The sequence below is a fragment of the Chinchilla lanigera genome, unplaced genomic scaffold, assembly GCF_000276665.1.
Source record: "Chinchilla lanigera isolate Chin_1 unplaced genomic scaffold, ChiLan1.0 scaffold00058, whole genome shotgun sequence".
Taxonomy (NCBI): Eukaryota; Metazoa; Chordata; class Mammalia; order Rodentia; family Chinchillidae; genus Chinchilla; species Chinchilla lanigera.
Window position 1 is genome coordinate 9,490,280 of NW_004955459.1, and position 21,914 is coordinate 9,512,193.

Here is a 21,914-nt window from a genome sequence, read left to right on the forward strand (position 1 = left end):
TTTTTTTTTTTCTTTTTCTTTCTTTTTTTTTTTTTTCTTTGCGGGCGGTCCTGGGGAGGCGAGGGCGGTGGCCCGACCTCAGGGCGCTGCCCCCAGGTTCTGCGGGTGGAAGCCGCTGTCGGGCAGCAATGCCCTTGACGAGCGCCCGGGGCCGCCGTCGCACTGGGAGAGGCGTGGGTCCCGCAGGCTGGAGGGCAGGGGAGGCACTGGCCTCCTGGCCAGGTGCTACCTCCGCTGGATTGTGCAAGGATCCAGCCTCCGGCACTGAGGCCTCTGTGAGTCCCAGGACTTGCCGGGCAGGCTGGGTCTCCAGCACCTCCGACCCCACCTTGACAAACCTTGGCCTGTCAGACACAGGTTCCAGTCAGGGCTCAGACCCTGCCTGCTTTGCAGGAGTGCCCTCGGATGGAGTCCTTTCTCCGGTCTCTGCTTCCTCGTGTATAAAGGGGCTCGGTGACCCCCGTGTCACACTGGCTGGTTGGGAGACCCAAACGAAGTAACTGGGCAAGCTCCTCACAGAAACCCAAGAAAGAATGGTTCCAGACGCCGTTCTCTGGCCACTACACAAGAAACACGCTGTCCATGGAAATCTGATTCCCGGCCCCGTCCAAAACCCCAAGTGTAATACGTTCCTTCCGTTGGTCCTCACGCCCCCACCCGGGTCTGGAGCAGCAGGAGAGTGGCTACAGGGTACAACGCCCTGGTTCAGGAACACAGCCTCACCGCCTCTTATCCAACCGGCAACAGGCAGGACTTCAAGGGAGAAGTGGAGTGAGAGGTCGTTTTGGCTTTCCTCGGACACTGAGGGACGACCAAGGCTAAGGGAGCCCCCCACCCTCATGGAGAAACTTAGGCCAGCCTGTCTTCTGGCGTTTGGCCAGGACCACATCCCCGCCAAGGCCCAAAAGTCTGGAGGCGGAGCGCCCCCTCCCTCCCAATCCGAGGAACCGACCCAAACTCGGCTGGGCAAAACCAAGGCAGTTATGAGTTTCCCAACTTGGAAGCCCTTCCGCCCTCTTCAAACTTTTCCTCGAGACCCATTCTCTGCTGCCCTCATCTGCCTTATTCAGCCACCTGCCTGGAGCCTGGAGTCCCTGGGAAGGAGGGGGATGCTCAAAGCCAGACTGGGCCCACTGTCCTGGGTTTGCATATTATCACCATGCACATGTGCTCAGGCCTTCCACATCACCAAAGTCACCAACCGCTTGGCATACTCTTCTTCAATCTTTGGGGCCCAGCCCAGAATCTCCTCGGTAAAGCCCTTTCTCTTGTGCCCTGAATAGTGATTTCCTGGCTGTTACTTCCTCAACTGTTTTCAGTGTAAGGACTGGGCCTCCTGGGTCCTATCTGGTGTCAGACCTGACAGATCACCAGGGAGAGCTTACTGAAGGAATGATTGCTTGAATGAATGAGAGGAGTCATTAAGCCCATGAAGGATTTAACACCCCCTACTCCTTGGCACAAGCCTGGGCAGCAGCATTCCTGGCCTAACCTGCAGCAGCCCTCACCTAGGCTAGAGAGGGCTGGGGAAAGGGAGGGATAGGCAAGGTTGGGAAAGGTATAGCATCCTGCCCATTCAACTGGCATCAGGGACAGGCAAGTGCCACCATGTCCATGCTGGTGGGAAGAGGGTCCACACTTTTCTCCCCTGGTGGCAGAGCTGTCAGCCCTGCTGCCAGTCATCTGCTGGGAGGAACTGGGTCAAGCGGTAGTCAGAAACCATCTGCTCTAGAAGCTGGGATTATCCCGCCCTCTGCTGATCCCCCAGCCCACGGGAGCCAAGGGTGTAAATTGAGTTCTTCTAGATCACCTTGTACTTTGGAGGGGGAGCTCCCCATCCCCTCCTGGGAGGTGCAGACCTGTTCCTGTTACTTCAGGGCTTCATTTAGCTCAGGGTTCAGCCCTTCTTGTGCTGGTGACCTCAGCCTTCCATCTCAGCCAGGGATGTGACTGCACCTGTCAGTTTTGAATACAATAATGCACATCAGTGCTTCAGCCAACGCCCTCCACACAGGCTGCGAGACCAGGCCGCCCCCACACAGGAAGTTGGCTCCCTGCCGCCATCAAGGAATGGGGCCCAATGGAGAAAGCAGGAAGGAAGTGTGTCGACACTATGAATCTAGACACACACAAGATGGAGGAGGTGTCCTCCAGGGAGCGCAGAGCCCTTGCTTTCACACCATTTGGGTTTTTTTTTAATATATATATAATCCATTGCTAAGTGTCCATTTGTGACTGGTGAAATTTTCCAAAATCATAAGGCAAACCATAAAATCAAGTCTTAGAGCTCATTTGCAAAAAAGAAAAAAAAAAAATTGAGAACCCAAGTGCATCTCATAGCCACACAGCGCCTGAAGGCTGTGAGGGTAAAGACAGGGCCCTTGGCTGGGGAAGGGCTTTGACAGGGACCTGGCATTCGTGTTTCCCCCACTAGTGGAGAGCCATGTTGCCAAACATCACCATCCTACCTCACGCTTCTCCAGAACAAATCGGCATCTACGAGGATGAAGCTGCATGCCAGGCCCAAACAACATCCTGCTGCCCAGAGCACAGGAAATGGGCACCCCAAGCCTGGGTACAAAGGCCACAGCAAAGGGGAGCTCCATGGAGCAAAGGGCCAAGCTCAAACACCAACATGAAACCCACTGAACACCCAGGACACCTCATGACTTTGAGGTCACAGAGCCAAGTCCTTGACAAAACAGCTGTGGGGGGGGGGAGATTACAGGAGAACAGGTGGACAGCTCCCACATCCTGAGGAGCCCGTGACTGTCTGTGTCTAAGGTCTAGCTGTGTTCTCCAGGAGGATGCCTGGCCATCTCAGGCAGCTCGTGAGTTCCAGGACTGAGACCTTCTGCACAGTTCACCCAGAGCTGCCCAGCTCCCAGCATAGTACCTAACTTGGTGCTTCATTACGTCACTCAGGACAGATGAAGGAACTGAGGAGCCCACGTGGGGTTTGGCCAACATCCTAAAGGTCAACCATAGGCCTGGAGCTCCAGTGCAGATACTGCATCCAGCCGGCCCTCCAGCAGGCTAGTGTGTGTGCTGCTGTCCTCTCCCCAGGAATAAGCATAGGCACAAGAGGTATCTCACACTTCCTTTCCTCTCTCCCTTCCTCTTTCTCTCTTTCTTTCACTGGAGATTGAACCTAGAGTCTTGTGCTATTCTGTTGCCTAAACAGTTTAAACACAGAATCATTGTGTACAGTTTCTCATCTGCAGCATTACCTTTGAGGTGACTTCTTTAGTTCCTAAAGCCCTAAAATCCACTGCTTGTTCTCAAGAATCATACAGAGCTAAGTGTGTGGTTCATACCTGTAATCCCAGCTGCTTGGGAGGCTAAGGCAGGAGGATCAAAATTCAAGGCCACCTTCGGCACCTCAGCAAGACCCTTTCTCATAATCAATGAATGGAGATGTGAGTCAGTTGTAAAGTGCTGCCTAACATGCACAAGGCCATAGGTTCAATCTCTAGTGATGGAAAGAGAAAGGGAAGGAGGGAAGAAAGATCCAGATCACTGGAGCTGTATATATTCAGGACAGAGAAGAAGCTGGCTTGAGAGGACTCTCCTCTGCTTCACCTAGCAGGACTAGGGGTGGAGCTCCTGGAGGCAAGAGTAGGATTTAACATGTTTTGAACATTGAGGAAATATTTCAACAGCAGGCCCCTGGGGATGGCTGTCCAAGTTGGTATATTTTCTAGAAAAAAAAGTAGAGGTGCTAAATACAGCAGTTGGTAAGTGGCCCACTTCAAATTGCTAATCACAAACTATTCCGAGCACAGAATTCTTTCCCATTGATTCAATAAACGTGATGAACTAGTTGCTGTGGATCTAGCAGCACATAAGTCATAGACCCTGACCCCCATTGTCATTCTCCTGGGAAGACCAAATGCACACAAGGAGGGGCACATGAAGAAAAGGAGCAAGGCGCCTCATCTTCAGGAGGAGTCTCAAGGAGTCTCAAGGAGGTCTGAGAGAAAGGAGATCAAGGTCAAGGGTCCACATGAGGAACCACATGAGAATAGGACCCAGGTGAAGATCGGAGACAAAACAATGTAATGGCTGGAGACTCACTCCATGGGGGAGAAGATGGGGATCAGAGGAAAGAGTGGTGCCATAAAGGGCCAACGAAGAGGACAGGGAGGACTGGACTCCTTGCCTCCGGACTCAGGGCTGGATGGTACCACAGGTGTGGCAAGGTGACCAAGAAGAGTTGAGGTTGCCCCATCTCTGCAGCACACACTCCTGTAAACATCTCCCCTGCACGCATGTGGGGCTGAGAACCCAGTGAGCTGGTTATTTTTCAACTAACCAAGAAAAAGTGGAGTGATTCTAAGATCGCTTTGCTTTGGGTCTCCAAGCGCAACTGTATTTCCTTTGGGAATTCTTGGACCTAAGTGCCAAACTCCTCTCAAACAGCATGCCTCAGTCTTTGGGTGTTCTTGAACCTCAGAGCTGGCCTTTGAGATCTAATAGGTAGAGAATGAGATGTGACCTATCTGTCCAATGAGCCTCCAAATAAAGGAAATACACAGCCCACAGGATAGCATTTCTGAGACTAACATTTGGCAGGGCCAACAGAAATAAAGGAAATTGCGCTTGTATACAGACATCTTTCTTCACTTTGTGAACAAAACCAATAAACTCTCTAGTCCATTTATGTATAGGAAAGCTGAGGACCTCTATTCTCAATAGCCATCCCCAACCCCTAGCTGCACATATGCGTCCATCTAAGTCAGTACCTGCGAAGCTGCTACCATGAAGTAGCTTAAAGAGGGACCTATTATTTTGCTGGGCTTCACTCATTTCTCCCCTTCCTGATGGAGGACTAATTGAATTTTTGCAGTCAGTGAATTGATCTCAGTCTTGCCATTGAAGGGAACCCTGCAGGGAGAGCCACTGTGGTTGCAAAAGAAATGCAGTAGAGTCATTACCAGCCCTGAGCCCCCCCACCAGCCAGCCTCCTGATTGGCTCCTACAGCTGTGTTAACTTCAAGTCCTCTCTGCTCTCAGCCCTGTCCCTGGCTGGCATTGGGCAGAGGCCCTCATTCCCACTGCTGTCCCCTGCCTTCATTCTTCTTTCTATCCTTAGGCGCCAGGCCCCATGAAGCAGGTGCCAATCTGAGAAAGGAGGCCGTTTTCACACACCTCCTTGCATCCCCGTGCGTTCAGCTCTTTCAGCACCTTCCCTTCCCCGTACAGTAGCTTATGTTATGAGTTGAAATGCTGGACAAGAAAAAGAAAAGGATAAAAAGGAAAGGATCAGATTCCTGTTTGATTCTTAACTGTATTTATATCTAATTAGAAGTTCCCATTCCAAAGGGCTCCAGTGACTTGGTTCTGGCTATTGAAGGACACACATGCATTGTGCCCCACTGCTTAAGTTGTGAAAGATTCCCAGAGTGACTGAGCATCAGTGCCACCACCAGAACTGAGCAGTGCCCAGCACTGTCCCTGCCAGCATGGCCTGACTGCCCAGAGAGTCCCCATAAAAACTGTCTTAGGAGGAGGAGAACAAGGAGAAAGAGTAGGCATAGGGAACAAGCATCTTCAGGATGAAGAAACGAAAAGCATTCAACTTCCATTTGACCTTCATCACCCTTAGTGTGCCCAGTCTTTCTCACACACCTACAACCTCCTGCTGATTCACAAATAAACAACACAGAGCCAGGGTCTTAATTTAAACCTAAAAAGAATGACCTGCTGGTGTCTTGGTTTTCCCCAGGGACACAGGCACTCAACCACTTCTCACCTGGCATTCATTGTCAGGGGTCAAAAGGAGGCGGTGCGTGCACTGGCACACAATACCTCTAGGACATTGTATCTATAGGTAAGGTAGTCACACTCACTTACCTGAACTCACCACAAAACCTTTAGTAGTTAAATCCAGGTACTCTCAGATATGCTCACATACTGGGGATAACTAGCTGTCTCAACCCTAAAGACAAGTTCTGGGGTTCAGGGCCCCTCAGTATGATCCAGCCCTTCCTGTTGCCTCCACCCTTTGTTCAAAAACTGCCCCTTTATCCGTAATACACTTGTCCAAGGACCTGGTAGGGAGAGAGCACTGTAATGGACAGTGACAGATTGATGAACTGTCCCTGGCACTGTGGGGTGTGCAGAGCGTGGAGCGATGAAAGGGCTCAGGAAAACCTCCTGAGCAGTCACTGAGGGGTGCACACAGGGAGGGGTGTTCCCACAGAGCTGCCTCCTAAAGAGCAAAGTGGGATCCCAGTGACTTTGCTGTGCCAACTAGGCTGGGCTGCTGCCTAAGCACCGCTGTGACACGAGAACAGAAAATCCTGGGAGCACACCAGGGATATAGCTCAGCAGCACAGTACCTGCCTGGCAAGTGCAAGGTCCTGAGTTCGATTCCTGATACAAAAAAAAAAAAAAAAAAAAAGAAGGAAAGAAAACCTTGGGAGTGACACTGCCATTATGTTGGATTTTCCACCATACTCAGCCAACCCAAGATTGGAGGACTCAGAGACTGAAAGCTAAAGCAGATGATTACCCAGTTAGGGAGCAGAGGAGAAGGAAGACAGGAATGGAAAGGGGCAGTCAGGAGGTGTCAGGGCCAGGGGACTGCCACAGCAGATCAGGGAGTATGGCCAAGGATGTCCAGGGCAGCAAGGGTTCCTAAAAGGGACAGGAGAAGGTGCTGAGGTGGCAATGGAGGCTGGGAGTAAGGGGTCTCTAAATTAAGCTGACCTGGGCCAACCAGGGGGTTGGGGTGGGGCTGGTACCCAAGAGTGTGGCCTGCCCCCTAATTCAGGCAGGCAGGGAGCCCAGAGCTGCAGAGAAGGGGGAAAGCCCCCAAAAGTGAGAGTCAAGGGACAGCTGACCCCCAGAAGACTTAGTGGGAAGGTTGAGGACAGTATCAGAAAAGCACTACCAGGACTCTTTACACCCAGAGGTAGAAATGAGGACCAAACTGCAGCCCTGAAATAGTGGACAGCCACATGGACACTGGCAGCCCAGAAGGTCCCTGCAGGTACTGTATCCAAAGGTGCATGTTTGTACTGATGCGGATGTAGATTAGCTATGGGGGGTCTGTGTGTGTGGGTCTAAGTGTGTTGGTGTGTGGATGAATTAGTATTTTAGTGTATGTGTGTTATGCTTAAAGTGTGTGTATAAGGCATATGTGTTGTGTGTTTAGGGTTATGAGTGCTGGAGGTGTATTAGTTGTTTGTTAGGGTGTTTGGGTGGGTTACTTGTATGCTATATGTACATATGTGCTGGCAGAGTTGCACTGTGTGTTTTAGGATATGTGGGGAGGTGTGTGGATTAGGGTACATGTGTGTTGAGGTATCTGTGAGTGTGCAGCGTATTCTGAGGTATGTCTCTCAGGGTGTGTGTGCATGTGTGTAGATACAGGGCTGAAGTGCCAGAACATAAGCCTGCAGTGACCGGCCTGTGACTACTTCAGGCCAGATACAGAGGCAGACGTCAAGGGTTTGGGATTGGTTGGATGAGGAAGGGTGGGAGGAGAAGCATGAAGAGCAGGCAGTGTCTGGCACCAGGGCCTAGAACACAGGCGCTTGGCTGCCAACCCCACAAACTCCCTTGGACTGCAAAGCTATGGATTTGCCAAAGCACACTTGCTTTTCCTGAATGCCCCAGATGCTAAAGGAAATGCTCCCCAAATCCCCAGGGATGACTTTCCCTGGAGATGGACAACCAGGAGGCCTGGCCTGCAGGAGCAGGGGGACAGAGAGAGGAGGTTGCCCTCTCCATTATCTCAGCTTCCCAGGGGGCAAAGAAAGGAATTGGTGATGCTCCTCAGAGCCTCTGAGCATCAGCCCCAGGGCTCAAGAGCAGCTCACTTCTACCCTAAGAGCAAGCCAGGTGAGTATAGGGCTGGTTCCATAAGAGGTGCCTGTCCTCAGCCTGACTGGAGAAAGGACATGATGCTCTTGTAGAGACAGGCGGTACCGGCAGAGGCTGCTGCATGAACCCAAGGCTGCTGAGCTGAGTTCCTTGCATATTACAGTAGAAAGAATCCTTCCTCTAATGTGTCTATAGCTCTTTTTTTCTTCACCACCTCACTGCCACCCTGTGGTCTTCTGCAGTGATCCTCTGCTCCCTGGGAAGAAGTTCACTTCCAGAACCAGGACAGTCCAGACACATCAGCCACACTACAGACCTCCCCTTCCCCCACTGTCCCATAGCTCGACTTCTGCGGTTTGCTCAGCCAGCAGCATCTTCCCCAGCATCTTGTCTGCCAGAAAAACACTCTCCTCTCTCCAAACTTGGCTCAAGTATCACCCCCCAACCCCCACCCTGGCTTCTCCTAATCAGCTCCGGACTCCATTAAAACCAGACACCTCCTGCATAGTCCCTCTGTGTCCACGTACAGCCTGCACAGCACTCCCTGCACGCAGCTCGTCCAAACTTCACCGTCCAGATGAGCTCAACTCTGTCTTGTTCATAAGATGCTGAGCTACACTGACTTCTGGTCCCTGCTGCTGTTCCTGGGCTCGGCAGGCCATGTTGAGCTATGGTGTCAGCTGAGCTACTTGCAAATGCATTGGCAAGGGATTCCATGATGTGTGGCCATACCCAAGACCAAGATCTTGCAAAAGATTCTAAAAGTTGTCTTATTCCATTCATTAATTTAACAAATACTTTTGAAGTACCTATCATATACCAGGCCCTGGAAATATAGCAGAACAAAACAGTCACAATCTCTGTTCTCATAGAACTTATAATCTAAGGGGTAGAAATGGGCACTATACCCATTTTTTAAAGTAAATGGTTTCACAGAGTGAAAAGGAAAAAGAAAAATAATGGGAATTAGACTGGTCAGAGACTATGTAAGTCAGGTAAGGCCTGTCTCAGAAGTCAAAAGCTGAGAAAGAAGCAGTCACAGAGACTTGGGGGAGGACTCCACCATGGAACAAAGCTGTTTCAAAGGACAGAAACAAAGCCAGTGTGGTCAGACCATAGCAAAGGAAAAATGTCATGGCTGAAATAAGAGTCAGAGGCTAGCTCATATTACAAATGTTAATTCTACTTGTCAGATTAGATTTGGCTTCAATCTACGGCTAACACATAGGAGAGGCTCAGAATTAAGGATCCCAAACTGGATATGAGGGTTTCGTGATCATTCTAGATCCATGTTCCTTCTACTTTTCTATCATCAGAGTTGCCTCATAAGTCACGAGATAGTCCCTGAAGCACCATCCATTGTGTCTCTATTTTAAGCAGATGAAAGAAGGAAAGCATAGAAAAACAAACTTTGCACCCTGTTAGCTGAGGTAGCTCCCTTCAAAGGACAATGTAGAAGCCCTTCTCAAAGTGCAGAGAGACAGCTATCTGGTTACTATGCTGCTCCAAATAAAGTATTCAATCAGAAAGTAAGAAACTAAGAATCACTATAGGGCAGTCACAATGGGCATGGAAAGAGCTTGGATTTTATTCCAAGGGCCATGGGAAGGAATTCAAGACTTTTATCAAGTGCTGCTGTGACCTGACTTACCCAGTGAGATCACTTTGGCTGCAGGTGGAGAAGGAGCTGGCCAGGCAGAACTGAAGCAGGGAGATGAGTTCGACACTGTTGCAATAATCCAGGTGAGAGATGAGGGGGTTTGGAGTAGAGGTGATGAGAAACAGCTGGATTGGTCCCCGGGTTGGGGGCTGGCACTGCCAGGACTTGCTGATAGACTGGGCAAGAGGCAAAAAAGAAGAGGAGCATCCAGGTGACAGGCAGAGTAACCAGGAAGAATTGATGCCTGGTGGGGCCAAAGAGACAGACAGAGGCACAAGGGCAATGGTAGGTCTTCCTGATTTTGAGAGGCCCGTCAGGCATTCAGTGGGGCTACTGAATAAGTGATAGATGTGTAAGTCTGGGATTCAGAGCAGAGGTCAGAAAGATTTGGGAGCTGCCAGCAGGTAGATAGTATTGAAAGCCGGGGGCAAGATGCATTCACCGGAAGGAGGATGTCAATGGAGGAGAAGCAAGGGCCAAGGGTGAGCCCTGGACACTTTGGCCTGCAGAGGTGGGAGGACCAGAGAAGGAGAGAGAGCAGCCAGTGTGAGACAGAATAAGGGCCAGAGTTGAATGCCATAGGCTGTTGAGGGTGGTGAGAACAGAGGCTTTGCTCCAGATCTGACAACGGGTTGGTGTCCAACCTGGCACAAGTCAGCCCTGTCCGTGGAATATGAGAGGAGCCCTTGGAAACTGGTTGGGAGCAGACAAGCTAGCCAGGAGACTCCTCCCAGCTGTGTCCCTGTGGAGCAGAGCAGAGAAATGGGGCAGAACTGGAAGAGACAAGAGTTCACCATGAGGAGGTCCCCTCTGCCACGTTCAAGTGTCCCAGGTCATCCCAGAGGACAGGGCAGCTCCGTCCTGGCTCTGCCACATCCTTGGAGATGGGGGAAACAAAACATCCCGAAAGCCAGACATGGACCCCCCACCTGTGGGAATCGAGGGTTGCCCATCCTTTTCCTGGGGTGGCAGAGTCGTGTCAGAGCCGAGCACAGCTGGACCAAGTTCTCCTCGACACAAGTCCTGTGCCAGGGACAGTTGGCAAAGTTTGCTAGCCAGGACTGCTCACCATCTAAGAGGGAAGAACTTTGAGCCACTTTCCTGAAGTGACCTCTGACTCAGGTTCCCCAAAGAAGGGATGTGCAGGCACTGGCATCAGGGCTGCACCCGCTGCATCCTCAGTGGCATTTCTCTGGGCCTCTGCCTATGTCCTTTTTGGGGGGCTGCCTGATCCCCCACCCTGGACAGTGCAAGAGAAAAGAAGTAAGGCTAGGGGGATTGTAGCCAGCACTTTATCTTATGGTAAGTGGTTTATAGAAATTGTCTAACACAGACAAGAGCAGAAAATAGCATGAAGACCTGGTGGGCAATGTCTGGTGGAAAAAGAGGGTCCTAGAATTCGTCCTGCTGACGATCTGGGCAGTGTTTCTCACACTGAAGCCTGTCCAGAGAAACTGGCTTGGATTCCACAATCTTCAGATCAACATGCTCACTTTTCAGTGAAATGAAAGGAAATAAAATAGAAAATAACATAAATTCATACATAAAAAATGTAAATCTCTTTCAGGACCCTGGTGGCTCTGCAACATTTCTGTGTGTATGCTTGTGTGTGTGTGTGTGTGTGTGTGTGTGTGTGTGTGTGTGTGTTCCAAGTAGCCTTTTCCAATACATTTCTTACATGAGTCAAAAGCCAGAAGAGAGAATGCTGTCAGCCTCTTACCTTCTTGTCTCCCTCTCCACCCCAGTGGGGATCCTCAACCCAGCAGCTTACTGGTTGGAGCAATTGTTCTGCTCGGGTGAAGATCTTGTGTCATGGGCAGACAAATTGTTATTTTCTATTTTTCTATTTTCTATAGTTCATCCCAGCAGTAGTTTCTCTAAAACCTGTATTTTTTTTTTTTTTTAAAACAAAGTGGTACTAGGGATTAAACCCAGGGCTTCGTCCTGAGCTACATCTTCCATTCTTTTTGTTTTTTATTTTGAGACAGGGTTTCATTGAGTTAGTTGCTAAGTTGCCCAGGCTGAGCTAGAACTTGTGATCCTCCTGCCTCACCTTCTCAGAGTGCTGGGATTAAGGCTATCCCTCCAGATGCCCAGCTCAAACCCGCATTTCTTTGGAGTAACAGGATGCAATGGGACTCAGCAGAACTACTCAGCAGAGACACTGTTTCTGCTGCATGGAGCACAGTGCCTCAGAAGCTGATGCCAAGCACAAATCTATCACCTTCCCAGAGACTGGTGGCTCTCAGTCTCCTGGAGAAGCACCATAACCCAAGTGTGATGCTGCTTTAGGAAACTGAAGCTGGAGGATCAAAAAGTTTGGGGCCAGCCTGAGCAACTTAGCAAGACTCTATCTCAAAACCAAATAAAGGTCTGGGTATGTAGCTCAGTGGTAGAGTGCCCTGGATTCCTTCCTCCAGTACTAGGGGAAAAATGAAAGAAAGAAGGAAAAAACAAAACAGAGAGGAGAGAGAGAAAGAGTGAGAGAAGCCACCAGTGAGCTTTACAAACCACTGCCATAGCTTTGCCATCCTGACTTTATGACAGGATTTGGATGGCACGCTGCCTGGGAATTAGGAGAATTTAGGCCTCCAAGGTGATGTAGGCCAGGGCTGAGACCCACTGGCCTAGATGGAGGAGTGGCACTCACCCTCAGGGCACTGCAGTAGTAGCACCTCTGTGGCAGGACAGCTGTGTCCGGCAGCTCAGTGTTCTAAGCTGCAGGATCCTAGGCTGTGCCAAAGTGGACACCAGGCTGCTCGTTCCTGGCAAGGCCTCTGGAGGTCAGACCAACTGTGTACTTCTTTCCACCTCCTGCATCCGGGGCCAAAACATTCCCTTAAGTTAAAACACCCGATACCTCAATTCTGCACAGGCTCCTCTTCATCCTTGCTTCCCTGATATCCCTCTGTCACCACAGCCACTGCAGCGTGGCCTTGGTTCTGGGTCTACTAGCAGCATCTGTGCTTCAAAACTCCATTGCTGCCCTGCCCTGCCCTGCCCTACCCTGCCCTGCCCTGCCCTGCCCTTCTTCAGCCTGCCTGGGATGCCCACTCCCTAGCTCTTACTGGACGAAAGAGCCTAGCCAAAGATAACGGGCCCAGGAGTTTTTTTCATTATAACCAGCTAGTGGAAATTTCCACGCACATGCAAAAACACAGAGAATTACACAGTGAGCCCTGTGCATTCCTCACCCAACTTCAACAGTCAGTTCGCAGTGACCCATCTGCTCACACTGCCACAGCCCCTTGCACCTGCAATTGTCTTCCAAAGATTGGGCTCAGAAGAAATTACTGAAAGCCCCCAGTGGGTTTTGGGGTACATGAGCTGACACTGGGAGACCAGGCCCTGTGCCTGGCAGCAGTGAATCCACACGTTCCTTGCACCGACTTCTTTGAGAAATGGGCTTGTGGAGGCCCATTGAAAAGACCAGTCTGTCCTCAGGGCAGCCACCGGTGGATTCTTGCATTTTTACTGGGCTGGGGGCTTATTGACCCCCTCAGCACCTCGCTGGTCAGGAGCACACAGGCCAGCCACCTTAGAAAGAAAACAAAATCACATACAAAAGCTACCATCCCTGAGGTCATTACCTTTGCTGTGACACGAGAACTCCATGTGAAGTGTATTTGTTTTGGGGAGGGGAGAAGAGAAACAGGTAAAGTGCTGCGTTTCAAACCTTAGAGGCTTTGTCCGGGTTTTGCTCAATCTCTGGCTAACAACTAAACCATCTGAACTCCAAACCAAAATAAATACACCTCTGAAGTTCAACAATGTTATTACATCAAGGTTGATGTAATGGTTCCAAACCATGAGAAAATCATATTGCAGTATAATGGGCCCCTCTGTTTAGCCAGAGAAAAGGCTGGACTGCTGGCTTGCTGTCAACTGGAATTTGGCTTTTTCTATCATGGTTAAGCTGGGTGTGTGTGTACGAGTGTGTGTAACCTAATTAACGATCTTTCAGTCATTGCGGTGTGAAAGTGCATAGATATTAAAATATAATTGAGGGGTACAGAGAAAGAAGGTCCCTAGACCAACCCAAAACAGAGTTCCAGAATGATCCACCCCTGCCTGCCCCACCCCACCCATCAGCCCCTCCCAGACTCAGCTCCTCACAGGGTGACAGCTATGATTTCAGTAGCCCTGTAGGAGGTTTAAGATTCAGGGCAGGAGAGAGAGAGGTCACAGGCTCAAAGGCTGGCTTACTGTGGGAGATCATTTCCAAATAAAAGTCGGAAGTGCTACCCGACCCCAAGAACATTTAGCCATGTGGCCCCGAATGTCCTCAGGGGGTCCACAGACAGGAAGCTGACTCTGGGACCTGGAGCAGGATAAATGCTAAATGGGGCATAGCAGCTTGTTTGACAGTCTCTGCACCAATGGCTTAGACCATCATGCAGCTCCCAAGCTCATTCCAACCCTGCCTTGGCCTTGAGGGCTTAGTCTATGGATTTTAGCTCCCTTGCATCCTTCAGCAGGGCCCAGCCAGGCAGACAGTGCCTGGTAGACATGCCTCTCCAGCACTGCCACCGGGTCAGGGGCTGCCACTGGGAAGCTGTGACATAAATCGTGATGACACTCACTCAAGCTCCCAGCCAGAGAAATCTGCCAAGGAATGGGATCTGGGCCCTTCTGATTCCAGGTTCTACAGAGAATGAAGTAGGTTTGGGGACTTGGGAGTTTTTTATGTATCATTCTTCAACACCAGCTTCCAACCACGGATGGAACATGGATCTCTGCTCCAGGACCATGGCTCCCACATCAACTCAGGCCAATTTTTAGCACAAAACTATAACTAATCCTGTTTTGGGGATGTCAAAACAGGGGCTCTGGGGTGTTCAGGACCTGACCCAACATTGTATACATGGAGTCCAGCAGAGTCACAGGCTTCTGCCATAAGACAGGAATGGCAACCCACACCAGGTAAGTTATTCATCAGTAATGGCTGTGAGTGGTTTCAACGTGGTCAGTGTCCCCAGGAAGGTCCATATGTTGGAGTTCTTGGAGGTGGGACCTAGTAGGCGGTCCTCACATCATCACTGGGGACATGCCATCAAAGGGACATGCCCTCTGCCCCTGGGCACAAGATGTGACTACTCAACGATCTTGTCTGAAACTCCAGATCATGAGCTAGATAAACCTCTCATATTTATAAGTTAGTCTCCTCAGATGTTTTGTTGTTGTAGTAACGCAAAACTGACTAATACAGGCAATCATATCCAAATACCACACACGGGGTGGCTTGACCAATAGAAGTTTGTATCCTTACAGTTCTGGAGGCTAGAAGTTAAAGGCGTCAGCAGGGTTGATTTCTCCTGAGGCCTCTGTCCTTTATGTGTGAATGGTTGTCACCTCCACTTGTCTTCTTGTGGTCTTCTTTGAATGCTCGTGTGTGTGTGTGCGCGTGTGCGCGTGTGCGTGTGTGCGTGTGTGTGTGTGTGTGTGTGTGTGTGTGTAGACTGCCAGTCCTAGTGGATTAGGGCCCACCCATAGAACCTCATTTTACCTTTGTCATCTCTGCAAAGGCTCCTTTCCAGATATGCCTACACACCAAGGCCCTGGGGCTGGGGCCTGAATGTATGGGCTGTGAGGGGAAATGACTCAAAGGGGCCAGCAGGGTGAAGGGCGATGACGTTAGGTAAAGTTCTTGGAGAAAGTGTGTGGCCCCCAGCAGGCTCACTCAGGTGGGGGAGTGGACACCTGGCTCTGAGCACCAGCTTTGTCCTGAGTGCCCACACCACCTCAGCCCTCAATGGGTGTGAGATGGCCCCATGATGCCACTGCATGCAGTGCCAGGAAAGGACAGCAGCAAAGAAGCAGCTGTTCCCAACACTTCAGTGACTTACCAGGAATGCCAAGCACAAACAAAGGATGCTTTGCCATTGCAGCAGCCCCTTATGCACGGTTCCCACCACCTGTGGCCCACAGGGATGGCAAGTGCAGTAAGAGATTCTGAGAGATAGAGAGGAGAGACCACATTCACACAACTTCTATTATGGTGTGTCATTATATTGTCATTTTATCATTGGTCATGGTTTTTAATCTCTTACTGCGCCCAATACATAAAATTAAACTTTACCATAGGTATGTCTGTTTAGGGGAAAACATAGTATACATAGGGTTTGGTGCTATCTGTCCCGTGATTCCAGGTGTCCATTGAGAGTCTTGGAGCATACCACCCCCCAGGAGAAGGGGGCAGCTGTATGTGCATCCAATGAATGGCACAGACTTCACTGGCCTCAGCGGCCCAAGGAATTGGACGCCTCCAGCTATATTTCCTCTCTAGCACACAGCACACTATGTAGTGTGGGCTCAACAAGAATTTGTTGAGTGAATGAATGAATAGATGTAGGTTCTGAGTGACTCTACACTCATTTCTTTCTAGAACAAGGGCCTGAGCTCCATAGAATTCTGGACCAAAGCACTGTCCACCTGTGGGGCTGAGCAGTCCTGTGCTGGGACTGCCCCAGAGTGCAAGCCTGCTTGCAGGCAGCCGACATAACCACCTGATCCCACACCAGCTCTTGTCAGGAATGGCAGTTAGGCAAGTTCCCAAACCCTCCAGCAAGTATCCAAAAGGTGGCCATGCAGAGCCCCTCTGTGGACAAGCAACAGCAGGTTTTGAAGCAAGAAAGTGTGGCTGCTTCCTGGTGGAGACTGGTTGGATGCTTGGAGCAAGTTACCTGCAGGAGGCTCCTCTGCAGATTGTACCAACAGGCTGGCGCTTTGGTGTTTGGCTAAGCTTAGGTGTGGTCTCACCTCAGGGCAGGAGGGAGAACCAGATGACCTCTTTCCGTCCTTTTCTGCCCCCAAGATCTCAGGTAGACAGTAACATTTGGGGAGTGAGAGTAGCTAAGAGCTCCTGATGGTCAGAAGGCAGCAGTATTTGTGTGGCCAGGTCTGGGTCGTCCACCTGGAGCTAACCAACCAGCAGAGTTGCAAACACCAACAAGTCCATCAGCTGCCAGGATTACCAGTTTGACAAAGCAAGAAGTGGTGGCTAGAATTGCTCAGGCTCCCATGAGCCAGTGGCAGGTGCGTGGGTGTGCATACACACAGTGTCACGGACACACACACACACATATACACACACAAGGTGCTTATGCAAAGGTGGTGGCAAGGCCTGCCTGGGAGGTCTCTCCTCAGCTCCTGAAAAGACTGATAAGAATGACAGCCTCCAACCAAGAGTTGTGTGTGTTTTAAATGCATCATATTGCCTCTCCACATCCCCTTAGGAGCAAAGGGCCAGTCCACCCTCTCAGTTTCAGGGATGAAAGACAAGCAAACAAAAAGATGTCAAGTACACATGACAGCTGTCCCAAACCCAGAGGGTCTGCACCAGCTGCTAACGGTCCCTGTGCCTTTCTAATCACATTTCTAATCTAGCCACCTCTGAAATCAGATTAGCTTGCCTCATGCCCCCACCCCCAGTAGTAAGAATTAACCATGAGCCACTTTACCACTGAGTTACACTCTCAGTCCTTTTAATTTTTTATTTTGAGACAGGGTCTCGCTAAATTACCAAGGCTGGACTTTAACTTGAAATCTTCCTGTCTCAGCTTCCCAAGTAGCTGAGACTACAGGCATATGTCCCCATGCCCAGCTCATTTATAACTATCTTTGAGGAAATACACTCCAGCGAAGAGCTAAGATGTGGCAAAAAACATAATTTCCTTCAAACAGCTCCTTGGGTATACAAGGAGATGACATGCAAAGCCATGATGAAGGGCCAGAGGGAGGGGTATGTTTGGAGGACATGTAGGTCCCCAAGGGCAGCCTCTGTGGGAAAGGTGCACCATGAATGGTGCCCCTGGGGAGACCTAGCCTGAGAAGTGCTGGAGAAAGAGAACTTTCTGGGCCAAGTGAACCAGGAGCAAGGGTGTGGCAGAGCCACATGCAAAGAAGGCCCACCCAGGCCAAGCACTGCAGCTCCCAGTGGAACAATAGCCCAACAAGCTGGCTGAGGTGGGCCTCAAGGGCTATGCAAAGTGAACTGGGACCTAGAACTGCGTGAAGTGTTTCTACAATGCTGTCACGCAGAGAAGATGGTGTCATTTCTGGTACGGAACAGGTCTTCCATGGGCAAGAACTCTTACAGCACCAACAGTAAAAGGGTTGGGCACCGTTTCCCCATGTGGGACACTGAGGACTCCAAATGGAGCCCCTAGGAACCCCAACACCTCTCAAGTTATTGAATGCCTATGAGTTTAATGATACATACACGTATATCTCACAGACACACACTGTCATGTGTGCGTGTTGAATGACAGACACAAGAACAGGCTAACTGACTTTAATTAAAACCGTGTCTTTAAAATCCATGTTCTATGGCTTGGATGCATTTATCCCTCAAAAGTTCATGTGCTGGAAGTTTGGTCACTAGTGTGGTGTTCAGTGGATGCGCCCTTCAAGAGGTAGAGCCCACTGGGGCATGATGAGATCAGGAGACCACCCTCACAAATTAGAGTGATGTCTTTCTAGAGAGATTAGGTTGGTTCTAATGGGACCACACAGAGCCCTGTGTGTGCACCTTGGGAAGCTATGGGAGGTAACTGGCTGTCAAGATTTTCCGTGACTGCGCCAACTTGACTATACTCATTTCCAGGTAATTTAACATGAGTCTCTTTACCTTGTCTTCACATAAAAATGAAAGGCATGATCCAAAAATGTGACCCAGACCTGTGTTCAGACTTGTCCTGCATGGACATTAACCACACCCACTATGATAATATACCTGTTTTTAAATATTCTTCAAGAAAGCTCATGTAAAAAATGAAGCATTAAACTATAATATCTCCTCTGTGCTTCTGCTGAACTTACCAGAACTTAGAGAGACAACAGGTGAAAGGCCACTTCCCACCAGTGCCAGCCTGTCCCTCCGCCCTTCCCTTGGCCTTCACAGAAGGGCAGCTGACAACAATGTGGCCTGGACTCAAAGCTCATCATATGTGCCATCTGCATGTGCTTCAAGGACCTCTGCTTAAACTGGACATCGTTGGAGTTTCCATGGTTGGGCCTCCCTAGGTCATCCAGAGGGTGAGTGGCAGTGCTCAAGATGGGACTCCGTGTGTTACCTCTCTGAATGTCCTCCACAGCTGCTCAGAGGAAGGTGCTGGGGCAGTCCCCTGGACAGGGGCAGGACTTTCTGCAGGAGCTAATACCCTTCTCGGTGGACACCTCCATGACTCTATTTGATACTTCTTCGTCTTCACAATGGATCTGGCTCAGGAATTGAAGGGCTTTACTAAGCACTGGAAATTAATTGGAAATGCATGCCCCTGATTCACCCCACTTCACTAGAAGCAGAACAACTAGGCTGGTGCTGGCTTGCTGGACCCACTTGAAGGTGCTCTTCAGACCTCAGGCTAGTTGCTGGGTGTGTTTTCCTCACAGAAGTTCTGAACGATTTCCCCCTCTGGTGTCCTGGGTATGAACACAGCTCTGGGCCTCCCTTCCAAGGCACCATGTCACCAACCTGGGCCCTGCAGTGTCCCTGTAGCTCTCCTAGGAGGTGGCCTCGTGCATCAGGCTCCTTCAGGCTCCTCTGTTTCATCTGCAGTGCACAAAATGAGTTTCCCAGTTTCTCACAGGAAATAGGACTTATGACTTAGAAGAAAGGGCTGCTATAAATGATCTAGAAATAAAAGGATGTCAGAATGAAGGATTGAAGGTCTGGGGATGTGGCTCAGAGGTAGAATACTCGCCTACTATGCATGAGGTCCTGTATACTTATTTGTTTCAAATATATAAGTAAATAGAGAGATGAAAAGATGGTTTAAAAATCTTAAAATCTCTTATGGGGTCAGCAAGGACCCCGAGCAGGACACCAGACAGCCTGAAGGACTGAGCAAGCCATGGTCACTTCCCATACTCCTTTTGGCCACAAGCCAGACAGTACTGATGCCCCAGCCAGGTGTCCCCCAGCAGGAGAAGGGAGGGAGGCCATGGAGGGCACTGGACACCTATTGCGTGCCCTGGGGGCATCACGTACTTCCCTCATTTTAATTTTCACAGCCCTGTTAAAGTAGGTGTTATCACATTTTACATGTATAACCTGAGCCTCAAAAGATTAAGTCACTGCCAAAGTCAACAGTTCCTGGGTGGCAGGGGCACGACAGGAATTCAGATCCGCCCGAGCTCAAGGCCCACGCTCTTTCCTTCTGGGCTCCACATCCAGGCACGCAACATGTCCACCCGCGCTCCCTGGCCAGGTCAGTCGGCACCCACTGGCTGATGGCAGGAAAGGGAGGTGGCATGGAAAGGAGATACAAGGGTGGTCCCTTGGCCACTCAGAAGGCCTAACTGCACAAAGACGGCGAGGGCACGGAGCAGCGGAGAGACTCCACAAACATGAAAAGACAGGCTTGGGACCCCTTAGTTGTCAGACAGTGCGGCCAGGCAGCTGCCAACTCACATCTGTCACCCCTGACCCCTACAAGCAGCAGGCTGGGACAAAGGGGAAGAGGACCAGACCTAGAGGACAAGGGAGAGGTGAGTGTCGTTGTCATCTTGCATGAAGGTGGCAGCTGGAAAATAGATTGCAAAAGGAGGGAGAGCTTGGAACCGGTGAGGCCTGAGTCAGGAAGCCCTTTTCTGTCTCCCTGAAGCCAGCCAGGCTGAAAAGGAAGAGCTACCAGAAAACCAGGAAAGCGGTGACAGGGGCCAGCCCCACTCCAGAGGGAGGGCCCAGTGGAAGGTGCTGGGAGCCAGAGTGAGGCTGAGGCGTGGGAACTGCAGAGACACTGGCAGATGTAACCACTGAGGTAGCCTCTGGGCGAATCACGAACCAAAGGTGGTAGGAGCCAAGGCAGACTGCACTTCCCCGGAGAGAGGGAGGAGGGGAGTTGAGGGTGCTGAAGACGGAGGCTGCTTTTCCAAACGGTTGACTTGAAGAGCAATTGATACATGAGGAGCTAAAGGTGGGTGAGGTCAGGGTCAAGGGCGCAAGTGGAGAAGGTTATATTTGAGAGAAAAAGACTTAGATAGCAGAGATAGATGAGAGCAGGGAACTGGAAACGGAGAAGTGCTGAGGCAGAGGGGCTGAAAGCCACGCCGAGGACACTGAGCAGCTCAGAAAAACAAAAAACAGGCCCAGGCCCAAAGCAAGGCAAGGGATGGAGCTGGGGAGGTCACCATGTGTAACACTGCCCAAGCCCCAAGGGCTTCGCCAAAGGACTGCTTATTTCTCATTCCTTCACGGCCCACTGCTAGTGTCACTGGACAACAGCAACCTTCCACAGTCATCTGGGGACCAAGCTCCTGCCTCTGTGCCATCCCCTGGAGAGGCCTGAGCCCTGGGATCGTGTGGGAGTTCTCTGGGCAGGCCTGGAGCAGTGCACAACACTTCCACCCACATTTCACTGGTCAAGAGCAGGTCCCGTGGCCACACCTCATGGGAGGCTAGAAAAAGTAGTCTTGCTGGCACCCAGGGGAAAAAGGAAACGGGCTTTGATGGAAACAGCCATTTCTGCCATTGAGGGGTGGGGATCTCCCGGCTCAGGAAAAGAAAAGCAGATTCCAGTAATTTGAGTTCATGAGTTATTGCTGCCACCACTTGCTCACATCTTAGCAAATCTTTTGCAAAAACTTGAAAATGTTGAGTGTATCACCCTCCCTGGTCCACCCTATGCTTCTAATGTATGGACACAAAGCCTTGGCCACACGTCTCTGCCACAGGAGGGTGTCCCAGCCCTTCTTGCTGTTGCTCACACTGGAGACAGTACATGCAGAAATCTGTGGTCCCTGACTCCAAGGCATGAAGCCCTAACAGTGGCCTTTTGAATGTCCCACCTCCAGTTCTGTAGTCATTACTGGGCATTGTCCCCTTGTCAACCCGCCAGGAGGATGGAAAGGACTCCCACTGGGCCACTATGGCCACACCATCCTGGAAAGAGAACTGTGCAAGGAGCCATTCTCAAGATCAATGCATCCGAGGGCAATCTCAATATTTTCCCCTTTTAACTCTCAAACTGACTTTTTCAGTGGAATTCAGAGTTTCCCATGCCCTCCCTTTATCACAAACAAGGATATTGTCTTCCGCTTAAAATAAGAACAAGTTTCCCAGGCATGTTGGAGAAGGTTGTGCTGCCCATCGTATTCCACTGTAAGAAAACAAAGGTGCTGGTCTGCCCACGAGGGAGGCCATGTGAGCGCTGCTAATAACCAGTTACTTTCATCCTGCAGCTTTGTGATACACGGGCTGTTGAAAACCAACTTCATTTGAAGGAGTGAAAGCAACACAGGGCTGATAGATCTGAATGACTTAGGAGAGATGGATCTGCGTACATGTGTTCTGCGGATCTTGCAAAATCTGTAACTATGGGAAGGGAGGAGCAGGGAGAGAGGAAGAAAACAATTGAGCCCCCAAGGCATCTGGAAATGAATGCTGGACTGTGTTGGTGTTGCTCAACAGTGACCTGTC